This window comes from Xenopus laevis, chromosome 2S, assembly GCF_017654675.1.
Source record: "Xenopus laevis strain J_2021 chromosome 2S, Xenopus_laevis_v10.1, whole genome shotgun sequence".
NCBI lineage: Eukaryota > Metazoa > Chordata > Amphibia > Anura > Pipidae > Xenopus > Xenopus laevis.
The window spans coordinates 101,033,847-101,057,432 of NC_054374.1; positions in this window are offsets into that span (position 1 = coordinate 101,033,847).

Sequence of the window (23,586 nt, forward strand, 5' to 3'; positions counted from 1 at the left end):
GGGATAAATAATCCATTAGCAATATCAGTTAAAGGACAAGGAAAGTCTAAAATAGAATAAGGCTAGAAATGCTGTATTTTGTATACTAAACATAAGCATGAACTTACTGCACCACACGCCTAATCAAACAAATGATTTATACTTTCAAAGTTGGCCACAGGGGGCTGTCATCTTGTAACTTTGTTAAACATCTTTGCCTGACCCTGACCTTGAACATGCTCAGTGTGGTCTGGGCTGCTTAGGGATCGTCATAAATAAAGCTGCTTGAGTTCTGCATGGCTGGGAAGTAAGGCGGGGCCTCCCTCTGCTGTTCATAAGTATGATTGTTTCCCTGCTCAGCAGTTAGGGACCATCTGACAATTCCTATCCACAGCAGTAAATGAAGGGAGAATTTCACTGCATACAGTCAGGTTTCTTATAAAAACGGTACACATTTTTTAATTAAAGTATATTGGAGATAGGTTTCTTTTTCATTAAAGAAAGTAAAAATGGGATTTTACTTTTTTGCCTTACCTTGTCCTTTAAGAACAGTGTATACTAATGCACTCTGTAAAATAAAACACATTACATGAACAAACCACACATACCATACTTTTTTCAGATGTTGATGTGCTCTTGTTTTTTTTGTAATTTACGAGTTTTATTAAAGTCTTAACAGATTTATAACAACAAAACAGAGAAAAAAACAATACATATTATATATTGTGGATCGGCATACATTACTGGTCTATCAAAAAGCAGTAAGGTTGATATATATGATGCATTATGATCATCATGAGATGAAGTATATAGCGTGAATAATGGGTTCAGCTCAATAGTGTAAAGGCTCAGGAGATGTATGCTTCATGTATGGTAGGAAAGAAAAAAAAGGCATTTAAAACAAAGCCAATGTTGTTAGTAGACAAAAGGTTCAGAAGGGAAACAGGTTGTTCCTAATGTTGAATCCAGTCCTGGTTCAGTGTAGTCCGGGGTTATGTGGATAGTTCTGTGTAAGTATTTGTGGCAGTAAATAAATCCCATCTGGCTTTTACTTTATTTTAAGTGGAACATCTTGTCTCGAATTCTAGCTGTCATGTGCTCCATCTCTCTCATGCCACCACCCTATGTATTATCTCCAATATTGAGGGAGGCGCTGGGTCTTTCCAGCGTGAGGTGATCCCCAGTCTACACACCGTCAGTAAATAATTAAGGAGTCTTTGTTCTGCATTGGTATTGGTGTCTAAGGGTTTCCCAAACAGGGCCACTAAGGGGACTAGTTTGACCTCTTTAAAGAATATTTTACTTAAAAGGGCTTTTATGAATGTCCAAAATGAAGCTATATGGGGTGCAGTGCCACATTATATTCAGCAAGGTCCCTCTTTGATGTGCTCTTGTCACATATTTGGTATTTAGCTAATGGCAATATTAAAAGTCTTTCACCAGCTAATTAAAGCACTGATGAGTAATTTGTGAATTTAATGCTGACGTATGAAAGGGAGAAGTTTTTTTCCTTGTAATCACAAATGGTATACATGATTACAGATCATGTGGATGGATTCATAAGAAAATGTGAATATTCTTAAATGCTTATTGAATTATAGTCATTTCCTTATGGGATAAAGCTAATTTTTTTTTCAGATTATACAAAGTGATGGAACACTTTGCACCTCATGAACCAAAAGCAGGCACTGTACCTAATGTTGGAAAACAAAATTATGAAAATTAAGTTAAGGAATATTTTTTATAATTGACTTTGTTCAAAAGGATCTGGGTTTTGCTGACAGAAATATCATGAATTATGAATATAATCAAATAAATCTTTGTTTTGGTAGCTAACTGGTTAACTCAGTTGCCTTGCAGCACTGGCGTCCTATGTTTATTTAGACCTGGGTACGGCTAGAAGTCAGTAAACAGAATATCAGATAAATCAAAGGTCACCCAGGAACTTAGCAGGGAAATATCTACACTTGGGCAACAAACCTAGCCCAGAAGGGCTTTTTATTTTGTACGTGAAATCAAAAGCATTTCATAATAACATAGCTAGCAGGAATAGATTAATGCCTGCTCAAATAATTAGCTTTTACTGGGTAACACTTGGATAAGAACCTTATAGTGGTGATCTAGAAGCCAAGGCAACATTCTTTGAAATAAGGGAAGGGATACTATATTAATTTATTTGTACAGGTATAAGATGCATTGTCTGGATTCCTACAAACAAAGAAGCTCTGAAATATGGCAATGCTGCTTCTCATACAAAGGGGCTCATTTACAATAGCAGAGGGGTACTTGAGGGGTACTTGCGCCTAATGTTACTCCTTGCACTCCTGCTGTCCTTGGCAGCGCTACTTTTATACCAGGTCCTCTTTCAAATTGAGGACAGTATCCCTCCCAATGCAGGGGAATCCTGGAGCTACCACTCAATATATTGATATACTTTAATAAAATCCGAACTCCGCGGGTCATGTTTCAGTGGTACTCTATCTGGGAACTTTGCTGCTCAACAGTTCCATTTATACAGGAGTAACCAAGAAGATTCAGATGGCACACACATAGCAAAATGTGCTTAAACTTTGTGCTTTATTTAGATCTCTGCGGAGATGCAGAGATCTAAATAAATCACTAAGTTTAAGCACATTTTGCTATGTGTGTGCCATCTGAATCTTCTTGGTAACTGCTCAATATATTGATAATAGATTGAGTGCAGAGGACCTATTTGTCTAAATGTATTTTATGGTCACAGCCTCATTGCACCCCCACCTAATGGGTTTAGAAATTCGAAGATTTTTTTGGGCTACTTCGACCATCGAATTGGCTACTTCGACCTTCGACTACGACTTTTATTTGAACTAAAAATTGTTCGACTATTCGACCATTCGATAGTTGAAGTACTGTCTCTTTAAAAAAAACTTCGACCCCCTACTTCGCCAAGTAAAACCTACCGATCCTCAATGTTAGCCTATGGGGAAGGTCCCCATAGGCTTTCTAAGCTTTTTTTAATCTAAGGAATTTCATTCGATCGATGGATTAAAATCCTTCGAATCGTTCGATTAGAAGGATTTAATCGTTCGATCTAACGATTTTTCCTTCGATCTTTCGATCGAACGAATTGCGGTAAATCCTTCGACTTCAATATTCGAAGTCGAAGGATTTAACTTCGACAGTCGAATATCGAAGGTTAATTAACCCTCGATATTCGACCCTAAGTAAATGTGCCCCCTACAGTTAACTTTGTTTAACCAGGAGCCAGTTAAATTTGCTGTATGTATGTTAATCCATGAAGAATATGTGTAAAAACAATGGTACAAATGTGTAGTTCTATATGAATGCAATGGACACCAAGACTTAATGAATTAGAATTACTGTAATGTCTTGAATATATCTTTTAACTAATAAAATTATAAGCACAAACCGCTGACCTTCAAAAGTTATACAATTTTTTGGTAATGTTGGCTTGTTAAAGGACAACTAAGGTCCTAAAAATGTTGTGATTATTTTAAGTGCTATAACAAATTGATTTCTGATTTAGGGGCAGATTTATCAAGGGTTAAATTTAGAAGTAAAAAATACTTCGAAAATACTTTGAATTCGAATATCGAAAACGAACTTGGGTATTCTGCGGTCGAAGTAAAATCGTACGATCAAACGATTTTACTTCAGCTTCAAAAAAATTTGGCGAAGTATTGAAGTCAAAGTTTTTTTAAAGAGACAGTACTTTGATTATCGAATGGTCGAATATTCGAACTATTTTACTTCAAATCTAATTCAAAGTCGAAGTCGTAGTATCCTATTCGATGGTCGAAGTATCCAAAAATTTATTTCAAATTTTTTTACTTAGAAAATTCCCTCGAATTCACTTCGACCCTTGATAAATCTGCCCCTTAATGTACTTGTGCAGAGGCAGCCTGCACTTTGTCATGGTGTAATATACAGTATGTAGCACCAAGGAAGGAACATAACTTTAAAAAGGAGGTACACCTTTGTGGTAATTTTTAATATTAGAATGGCTAATTCTAAGCAAATTTACAGTGAAAGTACTGCACATGCTTATCTCTGTTTTAAATGTTCCCACCTACCTTACAGTTCCACTACTGGACCTGCACTTTTTAGAATCTCTTAACTGAGTTTCTGTTCAAAAAAACAATGGGGAAAGTGATTAAATGAGAAAAAGTTTTAGTTGATTTTCCTTTGGAGTATCCTGCAGATAAGAATGTTAAAGGATAACTATACCCCTGAACAATGTAGGTCTCTATAAAAATATATTGCATAAAACACCTCATATGTAAAACACTGATTCATATAAATAAATAATTTACATACAAATATATCTTTTAAGTATTATGTGCCATTAAGGATCCTAAATAGAAAATTGCCATTTTAAGTACCAAAAGGCAGCTCCCGGGATGATGCGATTCACTGTGCACACAAACAAACCAACACATATACATGTTAGATTACATCAGCCAATTAAAGGACAAAGTTCTATCTTCCACTTCCACAATTCTTCCTGTTCCAGTTAGAGCTGCATTATTTCATGCCATGTGATCTCTGAAGTTGCACACAGACCATCACAAAACAGGGCTGAAGGTAAGAAATGTAAAAATAGCACTATTTAATGATATATATTCCAGTTTTGTAAACTTCTTTCATGGGCCACTTAATATGATATAAATTGTCTGTATGTTATGTATCCTATCTAGGGATCTAGTTTTCCTTAAGGCGTCCACACGCACAAGGGAACACAAGAGAATGTAAATTGTTATTTATGGTGAAACAAAAATCATGAACAATGTTTATATTGATATACTGGAGACATTTGCAGAAATTGTTTAGTATTTTTTTTTCTTTGCTTTGTTCCAGTAGTGTTTTTTTAAGAATGACTGCTGGAATACATTGATTTAATTCAATGCAGTTGATAACCAGAGAGCCAAATGCGTCTCCAGTGCAACACAGACTAAATATTTATATAAACATACAAAATGTCCCTTATTATTTTTGCCTTAACAATGTTTATATAAGGAATTGTAATTATTTAATACATACTATTAAGTATTTAAATTGTAGTGAATGCAGTAATAGGCCATTGGTGTGCACACTCATTTACCACTTTGATGTTAATATTGTCTTTTAATTTAGTAAAAGAATGGAATGAGGTAGCAATAATGAATGCATGCCAGATGTAGCATTGCTTCCTTTTAAATGAAATGATTAGAAGCTTCAGCATCATTATAAAAAGATAGAAACACTGGAGATAAACACCTCTTAATATTTGATATTCTCTATTTACCGCATATGCATTGAAGGAATATTTTCTTTTGCAAATTGATATTTTGCCAGTTTATCTGTGCCTGAAATCAGATTGTGAATGCCATTTTAAATAATTGAGATTATATATATATATATATATATATATATAGTCCCACAGTACCCGCACTCAAATCTTGGCGATTCCAGTGGTGCCAGATCAAATAACTAGAGATGTCGCGAACTGTTCGCCGGCGAACTTGTTCGCGCGAACATCGGGTGTTCGCGCTCGCCGGAAGTTTGCGAACGTCGCGCGACGTTCGCCATTTTGGGTTCGCCATTGTTGGCGCTTTTTTTTGCCCTCTCACCCCAGACCAGCAGGTACATGGCAGCCAATCAGGAAGCTCTCCCCTGGACCACTCCCCTTCCCTATAAAAACCGAAGCCCTGCAGCGTTTTTTCACTCTGCCTGTGTGTGCTGAAGAGATAGTGTAGGGAGAGAGCTGCTGCCTGTTAGTGATTTCAGGGACAGTTGAAAGTTTGCTGGCTAGTAATCGTTTTGATACTGCTCTGTTATTGGAGGGACAGAAGTCTGCAGGGGTTTGAGGGACATTTAAGCTTAGGTAGCTTTGCTGGCTAGTAATCTACCTTCTACTGCAGTGCTCTGTATGTAGCTGCAGTGGGCAGCTGTCCTGCTTCTGATCTCATCTGCTGACTGCTGCAATAACAGTAGTCCTTGTAAGGACTGCTTTTATTTATTTTTTTGTTGTTTTACTACTACTACTACTACTACTACTATAAGAGCCCAGTGCTATTAGTCTAGCAGTGTTGGGGAGTGGGACTGGTGTGCTAATCTGCTGCTCCTAGTAGTTCAGCAGCACCAACTTTAATTTTTTTTTTTTAATATTCATTTTTTTTTATTTTACTTTTTTTTATTTTACTACCGCTGTAGTAGTGTATAAGTTGACCTTTTAGGCATTATTTGCCCTGTAGGCATTATTTGCACACTGTTTTCTTCAACCCGCCATCGAGCTGTGTGACCTTGTTCACATTCTGTCTAAATATCCATAATATTACCGTCTCCAGAAAAAACACCGGAGTCACTTTTTTCAAGCAGCCATAATATATTTTACGTAATCCGTATCCACCGCTGTAGTAGTGTATACGTTGGCCTTGTAGGCATTATTTGCACACTGTTTTCTTCAACCCGCCATCGAGCTGTGTGACCTTGTTCCCATTCTGTCTAAATATCCATAATATTACCGTCTCCAGAAAAAACACCGGAGTCACTTTTTTCAAGCAGCATTCATATATTTTACGTAATCCGTATCCACCGCTGTAGTAGTGTATACGTTGGCCTTGTAGGCATTATTTGCACACTGTTTTCTTCAACCCGCCATCGAGCTGTGTGACCTTGTTCCCATTCTGTCTAAATATCCATAATATTACCGTCTCCAGAAAAAACACCGGAGTCACTTTTTTCAAGCAGCATTCATATATTTTACGTAATCCGTATCCACCGCTGTAGTAGTGTATACGTTGGCCTTGTAGGCATTATTTGCACACTGTTTTCTTCAACCCGCCATCGAGCTGTGTGACCTTGTTCCCATTCTGTCTAAATATCCATAATATTACCGTCTCCAGAAAAAACACCGGAGTCACTTTTTTCAAGCAGCATTCATATATTTTACGTAATCCGTATCCACCGCTGTAGTAGTGTATACGTTGGCCTTGTAGCATTATTTGCACACTGTTTTCTTCAACCCGCCATCGAGCTGTGTGACCTTGTTCCCATTCTGTCTAAATATCCATAATATTACCGTCTCCAGAAAAAACACCGGAGTCACTTTTTTCAAGCAGCATTCATATATTTTACGTAATCCGTATCCACCGCTGTAGTAGTGTATACGTTGGCCTTGTAGGCATTATTTGCACACTGTTTTCTTCAACCCGCCATCGAGCTGTGTGACCTTGTTCCCATTCTGTCTAAATATCCATAATATTACCGTCTCCAGAAAAAACACCGGAGTCACTTTTTTCAAGCAGCATTCATATATTTTACGTAATCCGTATCCACCGCTGTAGTAGTGTATACGTTGGCCTTGTAGGCATTATTTGCACACTGTTTTCTTCAACCCGCCATCGAGCTGTGTGACCTTGTTCCCATTCTGTCTAAATATCCATAATATTACCGTCTCCAGAAAAAACACCGGAGTCACTTTTTTCAAGCAGCATTCATATATTTTACGTAATCCGTATCCACCGCTGTAGTAGTGTATACGTTGGCCTTGTAGGCATTATTTGCACACTGTTTTCTTCAACCCGCCATCGAGCTGTGTGACCTTGTTCCCATTCTGTCTAAATATCCATAATATTACCGTCTCCAGAAAAAACACCGGAGTCACTTTTTTCAAGCAGCATTCATATATTTTACGTAATCCGTATCCACCGCTGTAGTAGTGTATACGTTGGCCTTGTAGGCATTATTTGCACACTGTTTTCTTCAACCCGCCATCGAGCTGTGTGACCTTGTTCCCATTCTGTCTAAATATCCATAATATTACCGTCTCCAGAAAAAACACCGGAGTCACTTTTTTCAAGCAGCATTCATATATTTTACGTAATCCGTATCCACCGCTGTAGTAGTGTATACGTTGGCCTTGTAGGCATTATTTGCACAGTGTTTTCTTCAACCCGCCATCGAGCTGTGTGAGCTTGTTCACATTTTGTCTAAATATTGATAATATTATCGTCTCTAGAAAAACCACTTGAGTTACTTTTTTTCAAGCAGCATTCATATATTTTACGTAATCCGTATCCACCGCTGTAGTAGTGTATACGTTGACCTTGTAGGCATTATTTGCACACTGTTTTCTTCAACCCGCCATCGAGCTGTGTGAGCTTGTTCACATTTTGTCTAAATATTGATAATATTATCGTCTCTAGAAAAACCACTTGAGTTACTTTTTTTCAAGCAGCATTCATATATTTTACGTAATCCGTATCCACCGCTGTAGTAGTGTATACGTTGACCTTGTAGGCATTATTTGCACACTGTTTTCTTCAACCCGCCATCGAGCTGTGTGACCTTGTTCACATTTTGTCTAAATATTGATAATATTATCGTCTCTAGAAAAACCACTTGAGTTACTTTTTTTCAAGCAGCATTCATATATTTTACGTAATCCGTATCCACCGCTGTAGTAGTGTATACGTTGACTTTGTAGGCATTATTTGCACAGTGTTTTCTTCAACCCGCCATCTAGCTGTGTGTATTATCGTTTCCAGAAAAACCAACTGAGTTTTTGTTGTTGTTGTTGTTTTTTTAAAAATAATGCCAGGCAAAGGCAGGCCGCCACGCAGAGGCCGTGCTAGGGGCCGTGCTGCTATGCAATCCTGTGGCCCTAGCAAATTTCCCAGTTTTAAAAAGCCAATGACCCTGAACTCCCAAAATGCTGAAGAGGTAGTTGACTGGCTTACACAGCACACCCCATCCTCTACCGTTTCTAACTTTACCACAACATCCTCCTCATCCTCCACTGCTATGGCCACCCCACGTAACACTTCCTCCACCACCGGTGCCCCTTCTTCACTGGGGTCAGAGGAGTTATTTTCCAATGAGTTTCTTGAACTGAGTAATGCGCAACCATTATTGCCAGAAGAAGATGAAGGAGATGAGGACCTTACACCAGATTTAATTCTGGCAGAGAACACGATAGAGATGGACATAATGAGTGATGAGGAGGAGGTCCCCGCTGCTGCTTCCTTCTGTGATGTGTCAGAAGAAATTGATGCATCTGAGGAGAATGATGATGAGGAGATTGATGTTTTGTGGGTGCCTAGTAGAAGAGAGCAAGAGGAGGGTAGTTCAGATGGAGAGACGGAGAGTCAGAGAGGCAGTAGGAGAATAAGACTTAGAAGAAGCAGGGAGGACAGCCCGCAGGGATCAGCAGGGCAACAACATGTATCGGCACCTGTGTTCAGCCGGCCAACGCACCCGCCATTGCCGCCAATACCGCCAACTCCGCCAACTTCTACTGTTACCGCCAGATCGCACACTTCCAAAAAGTCAGCAGTGTGGGATTTTTTTAATGTGTGTGCCTCTGACAAAAGCATTGTAATTTGCAATGAGTGCAGTCAGAAACTGAGCCTTGGTAAGCCCAACAGCCACATAGGTACAACTTCTATGCGAAGGCACATGAGCGGCAAGCACAAAGCACTTTGGGAGCAACACCTCAAAGGCAACAGGCAAACTAAAAGCCACACTCCTTCTGGTCCAGCATCTTACTGCTCTACCTCTGCTCTCCTTGACCCGTCTGAACCACCCTCCACTCCGCCTTCCACCTTGACCACCTGTTCCCATTCCCAGTCATCTGCCACCAGCCAAGTTTCTGTGAAGGCCATGTTTGAGCGTAAGAAGCCAATGTCTGACTGTCACCCCCTTGCCCGGCGTCTGACAGCTGGCTTGTCTGCACTCTTAGCCCGCCAGCTTTTACCATACCAGCTGGTGGACTCTGAGGCCTTCCGCAAATTTGTAGCAATTGGGACACCGCAGTGGAAGGTACCCAGCCGCAATTTTTTTTCTAAAAAGGGAATACCACACCTGTACCAACATGTGCAGAGCCAAGTTACCGCATCTCTGTCACTTAGTGTTGGGCCAAAGGTCCATATGACTACTGACGCATGGTCCTCCAAGCATGGTCAGGGCAGGTATGTCACCTACACTGCCCACTGGGTGAACTTGGTAATGGCTGGGAAGCAGGGAATGGGTAGCTCAACAACAACAGTGGAGTTGGTGTCACCGCCACGGATTGCACGCGGTTCTGCCACCACCTCTACTCCTCCATCGCTCTCTACCTCGTCTTCTTCTTCTTCTTACTCTGCTGCTGGGTCCTCCTTCTCCTCCTCCACACCTGTGCACCCCCAGCTCCCCCTAGGCTATTCGACGTGCCAGGTACGCCGTTGTCACGCTGTCTTGGGGATGACGTGCCTGGAAAGCAAAAACCATACCGGATCTGTACTCCTGTCATCTCTGCAGTCACAGGCCGATCGGTGGCTGACCCCACACCAACTGCAGATCGGAAAAGTGGTGTGTGACAATGGAAGCAATCTGTTGGCAGCGTTGAGACTAGGCAATTTAACACATGTGCCCTGCATGGCACATGTGTTAAATTTAATAGTCCAACGTTTTGTCTCCAAGTACCCAGGATTCCAGGACGTTCTCACCCAGTCCAGAAAGGTGTCGGCCCATTTCAGACGTTCCTACACAGCCATGGCACGCCTTGCTGACATTCAGCAGCGCTACAACATGCCAGTCAGGCGTTTGATTTCTGACAGCCAGACTCGCTGGAATTCAACGCTCCTTATGTTGGAACGTCTGCTGCAACAACAAAGGGCCGTCAACGAGTACCTTTTTGAACTGGGTGGTAGGACTGGATCTGCACAGCTGGGGATTTTTTTCCCCCGTTACTGGGTGCTTATGCGCGATGCCTGCAGGCTCATGCGACCTTTTGAAGAGGTGACAAATATGGTCAGTCGCACCGAAGGCACCATCAGCGACCTAATACCCTTCGCTTTCTTCCTGGAGCGTGCCGTGCGACGAGTGACAGATGAGGCTGTAGACCAGCGTGACGAGGAGCTGGAAGCGCACGATTTCTGGTCGGAATCACCAGAACGAACCCAGGCACCTGCTGCAACGCAGGGAGAGGTGCCAGAAGTGGAGTCAGAGGAGGAAGGTGGCTTTGTGGAGGAGGAGGAGGAGGACCAACAGGAGCAGGCTTCCCAGGGGGCTAGTGGTGACCTTTTGGGGACCCCTGGTCTTGTACGTGGCTGGGGGGAGGAGACCGTGGATGATGCAGTCCTTGATAATGAGGAAGCGGAGATGGATAGCTCTGCATCCAACCTTGTGAGAATGGGGTCTTTCATGCTGTCATGCCTGTTGAAGGACCCCCGTATCAAGAGGCTTAAGGAGAAGGACCTGTACTGGGTCGCAACGCTACTAGACCCTCGGTACAAGCATAAAGTGTCAGAAATGTTACCAACATACCACAAGTCCGAAAAGATGCGGCATTTACAAACCAGCCTGCAAAACATGTTGTACAATGCTTTTAAGGGTGATGTCACTTCAGGAACTCATCAACATTCCAGGGGCAGAGGTGCCAGTAATCCTGCCACGAGCACACCTGCAAGGACAAAGCCCTTTGGCCAGTCTGTAACGTCAGACATGCAAATGTTTTTCTGTCCAAGGCAGCGCCACAACCCTTCTGGATCCACCCTCAAAGAACGCCTCGACCGGCAGGTAGCGGACTACCTGGCATTAACTGCAGATATCGACACTCTGAGGAGCGATGAACCCCTGGACTACTGGGTGCGCAGGCTTGATCTGTGGCCAGAGCTGTCACAATTTGCCGTGAACCTCTTGTCTTGCCCAGCCTCAAGTGTGCTCTCAGAAAGGACCTTCAGTGCAGCAGGAGGGATTGTAACTGAGAAGAGAACTCGCCTAGGTCACAAAAGTGTCGATTACCTGACCTTTATTAAAATGAATGAGGGGTGGATCTCGGAGGGTTACTGCACGCCGGAAGACTTGTTCTGACTTCTATGCAGCTGTCCTTCTCTTCAAGCCTCATGACTCCACACACAGCTGTCCTTTAGCGTCCTCCTCCTCCCTCCGTCACCGTTACAAACTAGGGTGCAAACCCTACTGGTTTAATTTTTTCTGGCCTCTGTGCTTCAGTGGCTGCAACCAAAAAAACTGGGCAAACAATGTCTACAAGGTCAACGTATGGCAAAAAATGACTATTTTCAGCATTTATATGGCATATTTTTTCTGGCAACTGTGCTTCAGTGGCTGCGTCCAAAAAAATGCATATTTTCTGCATTTATATGGCATAATTTTTCTGGCAACTGTGCTTCAGTGGCTGCGACCAAAAAAATGCATATTTTCTGCATTTATATGGCATAATTTTTCTGGCCTCTGTGCTTCAGTGGCTGCAACCAAAAAAATTTATATTTTCAGCATTTATATGGCATAATTTTTCTGGCCTCTGTGCTTCAGTGGCTGCAACCAAAAAAATTTATATTTTCAGCATTTATATGGCATAATTTTTCTGGCAACTGTGCTTCAGTGGCTGCGACCAAAAAAATTACTATTTTCAGCATTTATATGGCATATTTTTTCTGGCCTCTGTGCTTCAGTGGCTGCGGCCAAAAAAACTGGGCAAACAATGCCTACAAGGTCAACGACGTTGACCTTGTAGGCATTGTTTGCCCAGTTTTTTTGGCCGCAGCCACTGAAGCACAGAGGCCAGAAAAAATATGCCATATAAATGCTGAAAATAGTAATTTTTTGCCATACGTTGACTCAACGTATATGGCAAAAAATGACTATTTTCAGCATTTATATGGCATATTTTTTCTGGCAACTGTGCTTCAGTGGCTGCGACCAAAAAAATGCATATTTTCTGCATTTATATGGCATAATTTTTCTGGCCTCTGTGCTTCAGTGGCTGCAACCAAAAAAATTTATATTTTCAGCATTTATATGGCATAATTTTTCTGGCAACTGTGCTTCAGTGGCTGCGACCAAAAAAATGCATATTTTCTGCATTTATATGGCATAATTTTTCTGGCCTCTGTGCTTCAGTGGCTGCAACCAAAAAAATTTATATTTTCAGCATTTATATGGCATAATTTTTCTGGCAACTGTGCTTCAGTGGCTGCGTCCAAAAAAACTGGGCAAACAATGTCTACAAGGTCAACGTATGGCGAAAAATTACTATTTTCAGCATTTATATGGCATATTTTTTCTGGCAACTGTGCTTCAGTGGCTGCGTCCAAAAAAACTGGGCAAACAATGCCTACAAGGTCAACGTATGGCAGTTGTTTAAAGAGAACAGTAGATTACTAGCCAGCAAAGCTACCTAAGCTAAAATGTCCCTCAAATCCCTGCAGACTTCTGTCCCTCCAATACAGAGCAGTATCAAGCAGATTACTAGCCAGCAAGCTTACTATCATCTGTCCCTGAAATCACTAACAGCTCTCCCCCTACACTATCTCTTCCAAGCACACACAGGCAGATTTTTCAGATACATTTTTGCCCTTGATCCCCCTCTGGCATGCCACTGTCCAGGTCGTTGCACCCTTTAAACAACTTTAAAATCATTTTTCTGGCCAGAAATGTCTTTTCTAGATGTTAAAGTTCGCCTTCCCATTGAAGTCTATGGGGTTCGCGAACCGTTCGCGAACCGCTCGCATTTTTGCGCAAGTTCGCGAATATGTTCGCGAACTTTTTTTCCGACGTTCGCTACATCCCTACAAATAACTTGTATAGTAGAAAGGAGGATCGGCACTCGCTGTAGTTGTAGTGAAAAAAGTTGCTTTTATTTTTCAAACAAGTTTACAGTTTGCTAGTTAATAACAATATAATATTTTTCTACACAACACCCTGGGGATCATTTATAAACACTTAGGGGCATTTTTATCAAGGGTCGAATTTCAAATTGAAAAAAACTTTGAAATTCGAATTCAAAAAGACCAACCAAAATTAAGTCTTTTTTTTTTTGGTAGAATAGGTCTGTTTTCGATCGAATAGGTCCAATTTTTGTACATGATAAATATAGATATTCAATTTTTTTTAAAATTTAAATCGAATTTGGACTATTCCCTAGTCGAAGTACACAAAAAATAGCTTGAAATTAATTTTTTTCATGCGAAAATTCACCTCGACCATATAAATCTGCCCCTAATATAAAATTTTAAGTGGTCTTTATCTCCAGTGTTTCTATATTTATATAATGATGCTAAAGCTTATAATCATTACATTTACTAGGAAGCAATGCTACAGTACCTCTGGCACGCATTAATTTTTGCTAACTCATTTCAATCTTTTACTAAATTAAAAGACAATATTAATATCATAGTGGTAAATAAGGGTATACCTTGGCAGTAACTCATCGCAACCAATCAGTGACTGGCTTTTTTTTTAGCCAGCTGCAGGTTGAACAAAGAGAAAAAGAATTTTATTGACTGCCATGGGTTAGTGCCCAGGTTCAAATTTGCACATTTTTATGTATTGGCCTCTTAGTTTCATTGATTCTCTTATCAGACAGAAATTCAGGCACACCCTAAAAGCTGTTGACATATCCATAAATATACAGAGAGCATATTAAGTATTATTGCTTCATCATTTGATTGAACACTTCACCACCTGCAAAATCAAAAAAGTCACCATAAGAAAAAAATGCCCATTGACTTTAATGCATTTGGACAAAAAAGTCGCAAAGAGAAAAAAGTTTCCAAGACAAAATTGTCGCTGAGACAAAAAAGTCGCCATAAGAAAAACGGGCATTGACTTTAATGCACATGGGGTGATAAAAAAATGGTTATGCCAATTGCGACAAAGAGTTTCAATGTGAATTATTTCAGAAGCGACAGATTTGCTCATCACTACAATTTACCGAGTTTTATTTTTACACTGAACAGATCATTTAATGCAGAAGTTTGGAGACAGATTTTATTTAAAAGTTAGGTCTAATATATCTTTGGGGGGCTTTCTTTCCTAGCAGAAGTATTAGTTAATCTCAAATTAAAGAGAAATTCCTTATTCTGAAAACCCAGGTCCCAAGCATTATATGTAATAGATCATTTGCCTGTATCACAATTGTTGTTTGCTTCAACATTTTCTGTAGTGGCAATATAACAAATGTACTAAACTGTACACTTTTAACCCTATATGTGGTCTACATTGAGAACCCCTGGTCTGTATGTCTTCCTTTTCAAGGAAAATTACCTTATTTTGCCTGGTCACTGTACAGAAAATATTTAGACCAGTGCCAAAGAGGTCAAAACCATTTTATAATAATCGCTAGCATACAGTATTGTAATAACTTACCCCGGTAGGGGAGGCGGGGGTCGGCGGGGACACCCGCCGCATTCCAAGCGGGGACGCCCGCAATGATCTTCTGCATCTAGGGCGCGCGCGCCGCATCTTCTTGTGTCTTAAAGGCGCAGGCACGCTGACGTATGATGTCAGCGCGCAATGGCGTGAATTTTAAATGTATTTAAAGGTACATTTTCTTTTTACAAACTGCCCGTGATAGGATTGTGTTTCCTGGTGCTCCTGAGCCTTGTGCTATTTGTTTGCTATATCCTGAAGCTGTTTGATTCCTGTTGTGACCCCTGCCTGGCTATTTTTACTATTCTGACTTCTGGATCCTGACCCTTGCCTGATTACCGACTACCTCTTCTGATTAACCCTCTGATGGACTTCCTGGTTTGACCCTTGCCTGCCTGACTACGTTTATTCTCTGCCTGCCTCGACCCGGCCTGATCTGACTACTCTTTTGCCTAACGCCTTGTACTACGATCTTCTGTCCAAAGACTTTGCTTTACAGTCGTGCCCCTCTGCCTATCCAGAACCCTCATCTTGCACCTCTCGTTTAAGTCCAGGTGGCATCCAAGTAAGCCGAGGGCTCCTTCCGAGGCCCAAAGGCGGTCACACTACTAGTGAAACACGAGCCGAGACCAGGGTGCCTGGTGTTTGTTCTGGTGTTGGGTGCTGACCGTGACAAGTATTATCAGGTTGAAGCACTCACATAGCAGAGATTTTCTGTCGTCAGAAATAATGGGTTGCACAGTTAAAAGAAGAAAAGAAACAAAGGACCTTTTATAAATAGGTTAGACAAATAGTTTTTTTTGTCTTTTGTTTAAAGCTTTAGATAATGATTAATATTGGATGTATTTTGGGAATAGCACTATAACTAATCCTGCAACTGCTTCACTATTTAATACTTAATCCTGTTTTTATTCACATTTTTCCTCATCTTGTAATTTTTTGTCTGCAGTACATGACCTTTTCTACTGGCAAATATTTGCCTTTGCATTTTCTCCAGTTCTGTACTGTTAAATTATTTTATATCATTAGATGTTTTTCATATGTCATCTTCCTCCACTTCTCTACCTTAGAGCTCAAGTATGTATATCAATCTGTTCTATTGGTCTTTCACTATTCCTTCTATTACAGAAAATGTCAAGAGCTAACTTCCCTCGCAAAACTCATTTAAATTGGACTAAATTATTATGTATGAAAACTGTCTAGAAAATTAATTTTTGGCCTTTGGATTTATGCCTATATGTCTTTCTTTTCCAATGACTGTTGTGAACCCACTGGTACCATTATTTAAAGGAGCAACACTCTCAACCGGCATCTTTTTACTATTAATATACTTTAAAAACTTTTTGGGGTTAGTCTTAGCCTCAGCCATAATGTGCTGCTCATTTCCTATCTTTGCCTTCCGGGTTGCTCTTTTACAACATTTAGCATAGTGTTTATATTCATTAAATGCAGCTTCTGTTCCAACAAACTTGTAGTTTTTAAATGCCTTTCTCTTCTTTCCTTCTTTACTATATATTAAGCCACATAGAGTGATTCTTAGTGTTTCTACATTTACTCCTTAAGGGAATAAATTGAGAACAGTAAATGTTCTGTTCTGTGTTTTAGCTGAAAACGAATGCCCCAATCTATGGTCTGAAGGGCAAACCTCAAGGCACTAAAATTAACTTTTCTGAAATTTGTGATTTTTGTTGCCCCAGTGTATATTTGTTTTTTGCACCATACAGTAAAAGGTATCACATTATGGTCACCATTACCCAGGGGTTCAATTACTTGAACATTTGCTATATGTTTGGGGTCATTACAGATCACTAAATTTGGAATAGCATTTTTTCTGGTTGGCTCCTCAATAACTTGTGCCATAAACTTGTCATGCAACAAGCGTATAAACGTGTTCCCATTCACTGTCCTGGCAGTACTGTTGCTCCAGTCAATATATGGGTAATTAAAATTCCCCATTATCATTACTTTCCCAAACTAGCAGCCTTTTCTATTTGCATCAGCAGCTTATCCTCCTCCTCCTCACTTACATTAGGGGATCTATAGCATACGCCTACAACTAATTTGCTGGAATCTTTGCAATCAGTGAAGAGCTCCACTCATAAGGCTTCAGTCCCCTCATTTCTAACATCACCTCCTATTTTATACTAGCTTTTAAATCCTGTCTCCCCCCTCCTCCTCCTTTTCTATTGTCCTCTGAAACAAAGTATAGCCACCCAATCATGTGACTCATTCATCCATGTTTCAACCACACGAATCACATCATATTTTCCCTCCAGCACCAGCAACTTAAAGTTTACATCATATTAAGTGACTCTTACCAAACTGGAATATATAATTACCTGAATATTATTCTTTTACATCTTTTCCATTCAGCCACCATTTTATGATGTTCTCTGTGCTGCCTTATATTAACATACTGAATTAGATTGAAAAAAGACACATGTCCATCAAGTTCAACCTTTTAACTTTTTTAACCTGCCTAACTGCTAGTTGAGATCCCCTGCTCAGAAATACTGCAGTTCTAAAAGGAAGAAGTGGGGAAGCAAAAGACAGAACTTTGTCCGGTAATTGGCTAGTGTGACCTAATGTGTGGTTTGTTTGTATTGTTATGAAAATGGTTTATTTACATGACGCAGGGTTTTACATATGAACTGTTTTATGCAGTATATTTTTATAGAGACCAACACTGTTTGGGGGTATAGTTTTCCTTTAGGATTGGCCATCCTAACGGTACATGTTGGTTTTATATGATTTGATTTATATTAGACTCAAAGTGGCCAAGTGAAAAAATACAACCTTAGTATTTTTCTAACTTAAAAATAATGATTATAACTAGAGCAATACTAGATGTGTACAATAATGACAGACTGCAAACATATAATAGCCAATAGCTTTTGTGGCCAGTGGGTCATTAATAAAACATATAATATTTGCTGTCTAAATAACAGCGTCCATTAATGTGTCAAATAATTGTACTTCTATGGATTTCTGGTAATCTGATTTTTGTTTTGCATGGGTTGCCCTGACAGCTGCATGAACATTACCCTTGGTATTGTTAGCTTATTCAGAGCTATCTGTGAGATTTCATGGCCCATTTATTTGAAGGAGTATGTCTCTGCAGAAGCACTGACTGAGCCTTGAAATTCAAAGTAGCTTAGAGCTACAGTAAGGCACAAGCATCTTTTAATATCAACATTATATACTGTAATTCTATAAACCATTACTATCATATAAAACTTGTTGCTGTTGTTGTGTTATATTTTTTTCACATGAAATAAGAGAGAGTTACATGAACCAATGGTTTCAGCTGTTTAGTTTATTTGCCTGGTTCTAGAGGGATCAGGGAGAAACAAAGAAACAGACCTGAGCATATCCTCATTCCTTCATTTGTTTGGACATATCCTCAATATGAAATGTGCTGATACCAGTATGGAACCAGATTTAACATAAAGCAAGCATCAGTTTATAACAGAATACATAGTTGTAAAAATAAAGCCGCTGCTTCCAGCTCTGGCTATAAACGCATAATAGCATGCTCCTTGCATGTCTAAATAACACTAATTATTTAAATCCTGTAAAAATTTCATGTTTACTTTATAATTACTTTGTAATTTTTATGTTTTTGTAAACTAATAATCCAGAAAAGACCAGTCTTTGTAGTTATGAGGTTCTATTTATTCTTTAATCTCTGATTGAGTTTTCATAAGGGACAGAATGTGTTTGATACCAATATTCCTGCTGTTAAGTTTGCAGCAATCCTCAGCAGAAAAAACTGATTATTACCACTAACCGTATATAGAGGTATATATCATACAAAAATAAACCTTAATTTAAAGGTTGATGAAAAAAAAATCTATAGGTTTTGTGAAAAAAATGTAGTGGTGGTATGTAAATGAATGTAATGGGTACATTATCATAAATATATATCATACACAAACACTACATATGGTGTTTTACTTCGAAATGTATTTATAAAACCTGCGCTAACAAATTACACACCTATGAGCATCTTTCACCTGTGTGAACAGTTCTATTAAGCCAAACTCCATTATACAAGAGAGCTGTGTCCATAACAGATTACTTTACTGTAGCCACTAAACTGTTGTGTTCCTGTGCAAATCAGATTATATACTGTTTTCACCTGTATTATGCATTGTTAAAAAAAAAAAAAGTGTAACATATGGTACCTCAAAACCCAGAGTAAAATCCCCAAGGTCACGGTCATGGCTCGAACTTCTGCCTATAGCAGCCGCCTTTGGCTTCCGGAGGAGCCATACACTACTTGTTTGCCGTCAGGACTTAACGCGAGAGGACCAAGGGGAAAGCTGTGGGCATGTGAGGGAACCATAATGTATAACTGCAATGAAGAACAAGGAGTGAGGTCAGTGGACAGGCCAAGTCAAAACCAAACAGACTGTACGGTACCAAATACAGGAAGCAGAAGCATAGTCAAGGTCACAGGCACAGTACTGATTCAGAATCGGAATAATATTCAAATGGAGGCAGGGGTCAATTCAGGCAGCAGATTGGCAAGGTCAGGCAGTGGTCAATAACAGGATCAGACAAAATATCGCACCCAGGAACTATGGAAGATAGACCTATACTAGGTAATGAGTTACAGCAGAGTAAGGGGGTTTTGTAGCCAGTGAAATGGATTACACAAATCACCTGTGGCCAGATTGGCTACAGGTGAAACAAGCCATGCTTACTAGCAACTAGGAGCAAGTTACTCCTATGGTTACCAAGCATAGGCATAAGAGTGAACCAGGACCTTAGCTGTCTGCTTGCATAGAGCAGTGGTAATGCAGACAGCACAGAAACACCAGGTCCTTGGTTCAACTCCAGGCAGGTATAACAAAAGGGATACTGTACATTTAGCAAGGATAAGATTTGCAGTTTGGATTAGAAAGACATATCCTTTTTCAACTGGAATTGTTCAGAATGTACACAACAAAAATATATATTATGTGGTCAGCTTAATGCAGAGGCGATGCCAAGATGGCCGGGCCCTGGGCAACCCTGTCAACCAGCTCTCAGCCTCCCACCATGTGCACGATTGGCTGTGCGCGCTGCTGCTGCTCCACCCCCCGCACATATGTGCATGAGCAAGAGTGCACCGACTACCCAGCAGCACAGAAGATAACTGACAAGCAGTGAAGGACAGGAGCAGGGGGTCGGCAGCTGCCACTCTGCCCTAGACACATGCCTCATCTGCTTACTCCTAGTTCTGCCCTTGGCTTAATGTTAGGGGGGTAATAATTCCTAAGCATTTATGGCATTGATGCTGTGTTTTTTTTATTTCTCTATACCAGTGATCCCCAATCAATGGCTTGTGAGCAACATGTTGCTTACCAACCCCTTGAATGTTGCTCCCAATGGCCTCAAAGCAGGAGTTTTTGAATTCCTGGCTTAGAGGTAAGTTTTGGTTGCATAAAACCCTGTAGTAATGCCAAAGAGAGCCTCCTGTAGGCTGCCAGTTCCCATAGGGCAGGGGTAGGCAACCTGAGGCTCCGGAGCCTCATGCGGCTCTTCATCGTGCTTGCTGCGGCTCGGTCTTGTGGCTTTGCCTATCAGGTCGGCTATACAGCCCCTGCACCTGCTGGTGGCTGCTTGATTGTGTGACTGGGGTAAGTTAATGGTTAGTTTTCCGCAGTCGCATACTCAGGAAGCCGCCAGCAGGTGCGAGGGCTGTATAGACGTCCCAGGAGTGACACGCAAGACCGAGCCGCAGCAAGATGATTCACCATGGTCCTTACCGCGGTCACAAACTCAAGACAATAGAGGGAAGATCAGCATTGAACTTCAGAAACAGAATTTACATTAAACAGATGAGAACACCAGCATTTAATAGGGCTATTTAGTGTTTAATTTATTTCAAAGTAGGCCTACACATACACACTGCACTTCTGTTTGTTGTATTCTGTTGTTGTAATTGTTAAAATTGAAAAAAGGTTAAAACTTTTAAAAGTTTATAATCTGTTTTATGTTTTGCTGCTCCAGACTATTTTTCTTTAGTGGAAGAGGGGGCAAAATGGCTCTTTTGATAGTAAAGGTTGCTGACCCCTGCCATAGGGTCTACCAAATAGCCAAGTGTTAAGTGGGAGGTTAATATGTTAGAAGCTTGTTTGTACAAATGTTTCTAATACACTGATATACTGTATTTGAGTGTAGAAAATCTACTTTTCTTTCTGTATGATTATGTGCCACCTCCAGGCAATTTAACCAGTTGACTGTTTACAAATTACAAAATGTAATGATCAAGGTCAATTGAAAGAGCATAAAGGGGCCTTATTTAATTCTCATCTCTGGGAGGATCATGTATAGCACTTTGTTCTGATAAGAATATATAGATATGGCATCTGTCATTCACCAGCACTGTATTCATGAGGGGCAGGCTGGCAGCATCACATGAGTGTCTCCTCTGACTACCCTTTTTCTTAGCAAAGGAGCACCAATGGGATCATGGTTCAACAGAGCCTTATACTTACCACCTGCCTTTTATCAAGATCAACATAATTCCAAAAATGTAAACTAATATTCTGATAATGGTGGTAAAATATAGAATAGACCATAAAATCTGAGTAACCATTTCATATTTTGTGGTGCAGCCAATTATTCAGATAATTTTGCTGCCACAAGCTACAATGTTGTGACAGTTAGCATGTCCTGCTGACCCACAGCATTGAAGGGCCTAGCTCCTAACTGGGGCTAGCTATACAAGAGAGAGGGCTATAGTGAATAAGGCTTTAATCTTATAATCATGAAAATAATGATATGTGTTTTTCCTGATTCTATTGCTAGACACCATTCTTATGCCTGGTTTCGGACTGCTTGGCATTACCTTGCTTCAGGGCCGGAACTAGGGGTAGGCAGAAGAGGCACCTGCCTAAAGCACAACGAAAGGGGGCGCTGGGCAGGCACCTGTCTTCTGCTTATGGGGGTAGCACTGTGGTGGGCGGGGTCACCAAGGGCTACTGATCAGCTTGGCCCAGTGCTGCCTTGCTTTGTCCTAAATATTAACAACTGTATGCCCTAGCCTTATGCTCTACATTCTGAGATTTGCTGTGTCCTGCCTCCTCAACCATTTGTGGTAATTTGTTCTCTAACGGGGGGATGTAATAAAACTCGGTAATGGAAAAACTATTTGCAATGCGAAAAATTATTCCTTAGCGAGAACAAATTTTGCTTTGCACGAATTTAATATAGCTTTTGCAAACCCGGAAACTGTTTAGCATCCACTTCTAACAGTGGAAGACCGTTTGCGAATTTTATAGTTTGATCCAATGCGCAGTAAAAGTAATAAAACTGAAAAAGTCGTTATGTTTGCTCCAAAAGATTACAACACCTTCAAGTACTTCTTAAGAGTGCGCGATTAAAATTCCCAATGCAACAACAGTTTAAGGAACAATATTACATTGCGAGATGTGGATTTTTATTGTTATTGGTGCAAATTTTTTGCTCTTTGCGACTTTTATTACATTCCCCTATAATTATTTTCAAAAGTTACAATGATTTTATAAATACACCATAATGCAAATTAAATTATTCTTAGACTTTTTTATTATCTTCAATTAAAATATATTTTAGCTGAAATGAGGCAATTGTATTTTTTTTGAGATGTTTGTATCTAACAGTATTTATGTTCAATTTTCTTTTCCAGTTACAGTTAATGAATCAAGCCTGTGAGATTTTCAACCAATCATAAACGAAAAGTCCATTTAAATCTTGATTGTGCAGCTGATTCTCTTATACTGGGTTAATCAGATTTCATGGGCTTCTTTTCAATCTTTTACAGCTATTTTCATTATCAGGATGTCGGTAATTGTTCCCCATCTGTGTGAATTTCTGGAATTATGTTGACCTTGAGAATGTTAAGTGCAAAGCTTTACTTAACATTGCCACTGGGTAAATGCGTATCTGCCCCATTGAGCTTTATTACTTTAGTCTGTGTGACTGTGATAGGAATTCTGGCTTAAACCTGCTAGACTCCCTTGATATTTGGCTGTTTCGGCTGCTTTCCAGATGACAGGGCATGGAAATAGCTGGCAATTTATTCCAAACAGGCACAATTATATAAAGTATTAACTGTGAGTACATTTACCTTGCCAATCATTTGCTTTATTTATAGTTCTTTCTTTGTTCGTTTATAAAGTAGATATCCATTTAGTTCTGACACATAATCTCAGTGTGCACACATTAGATTCACGTTTCAAAAGTGCTTTATGTATCTAAGCTTTTTAACTGATTTTTTTTCTACAGGTTAGTCTTTTTTTATTCCATTTGACTCAAAACATAAGTTGGCCAAGTAAATTTGTTTCAACATAACCCCTCTCCAAATATAACATAATACATTTAAAGGCGATATAAAGGCAAAAAAAAAAATTAAATCCCATTTTTACTTTCTTTACTGAAAAAGAAATCTATCTCTTATATACTTTAATTAAAAAAGTGTACAATTTTTATAATAAATCTGAC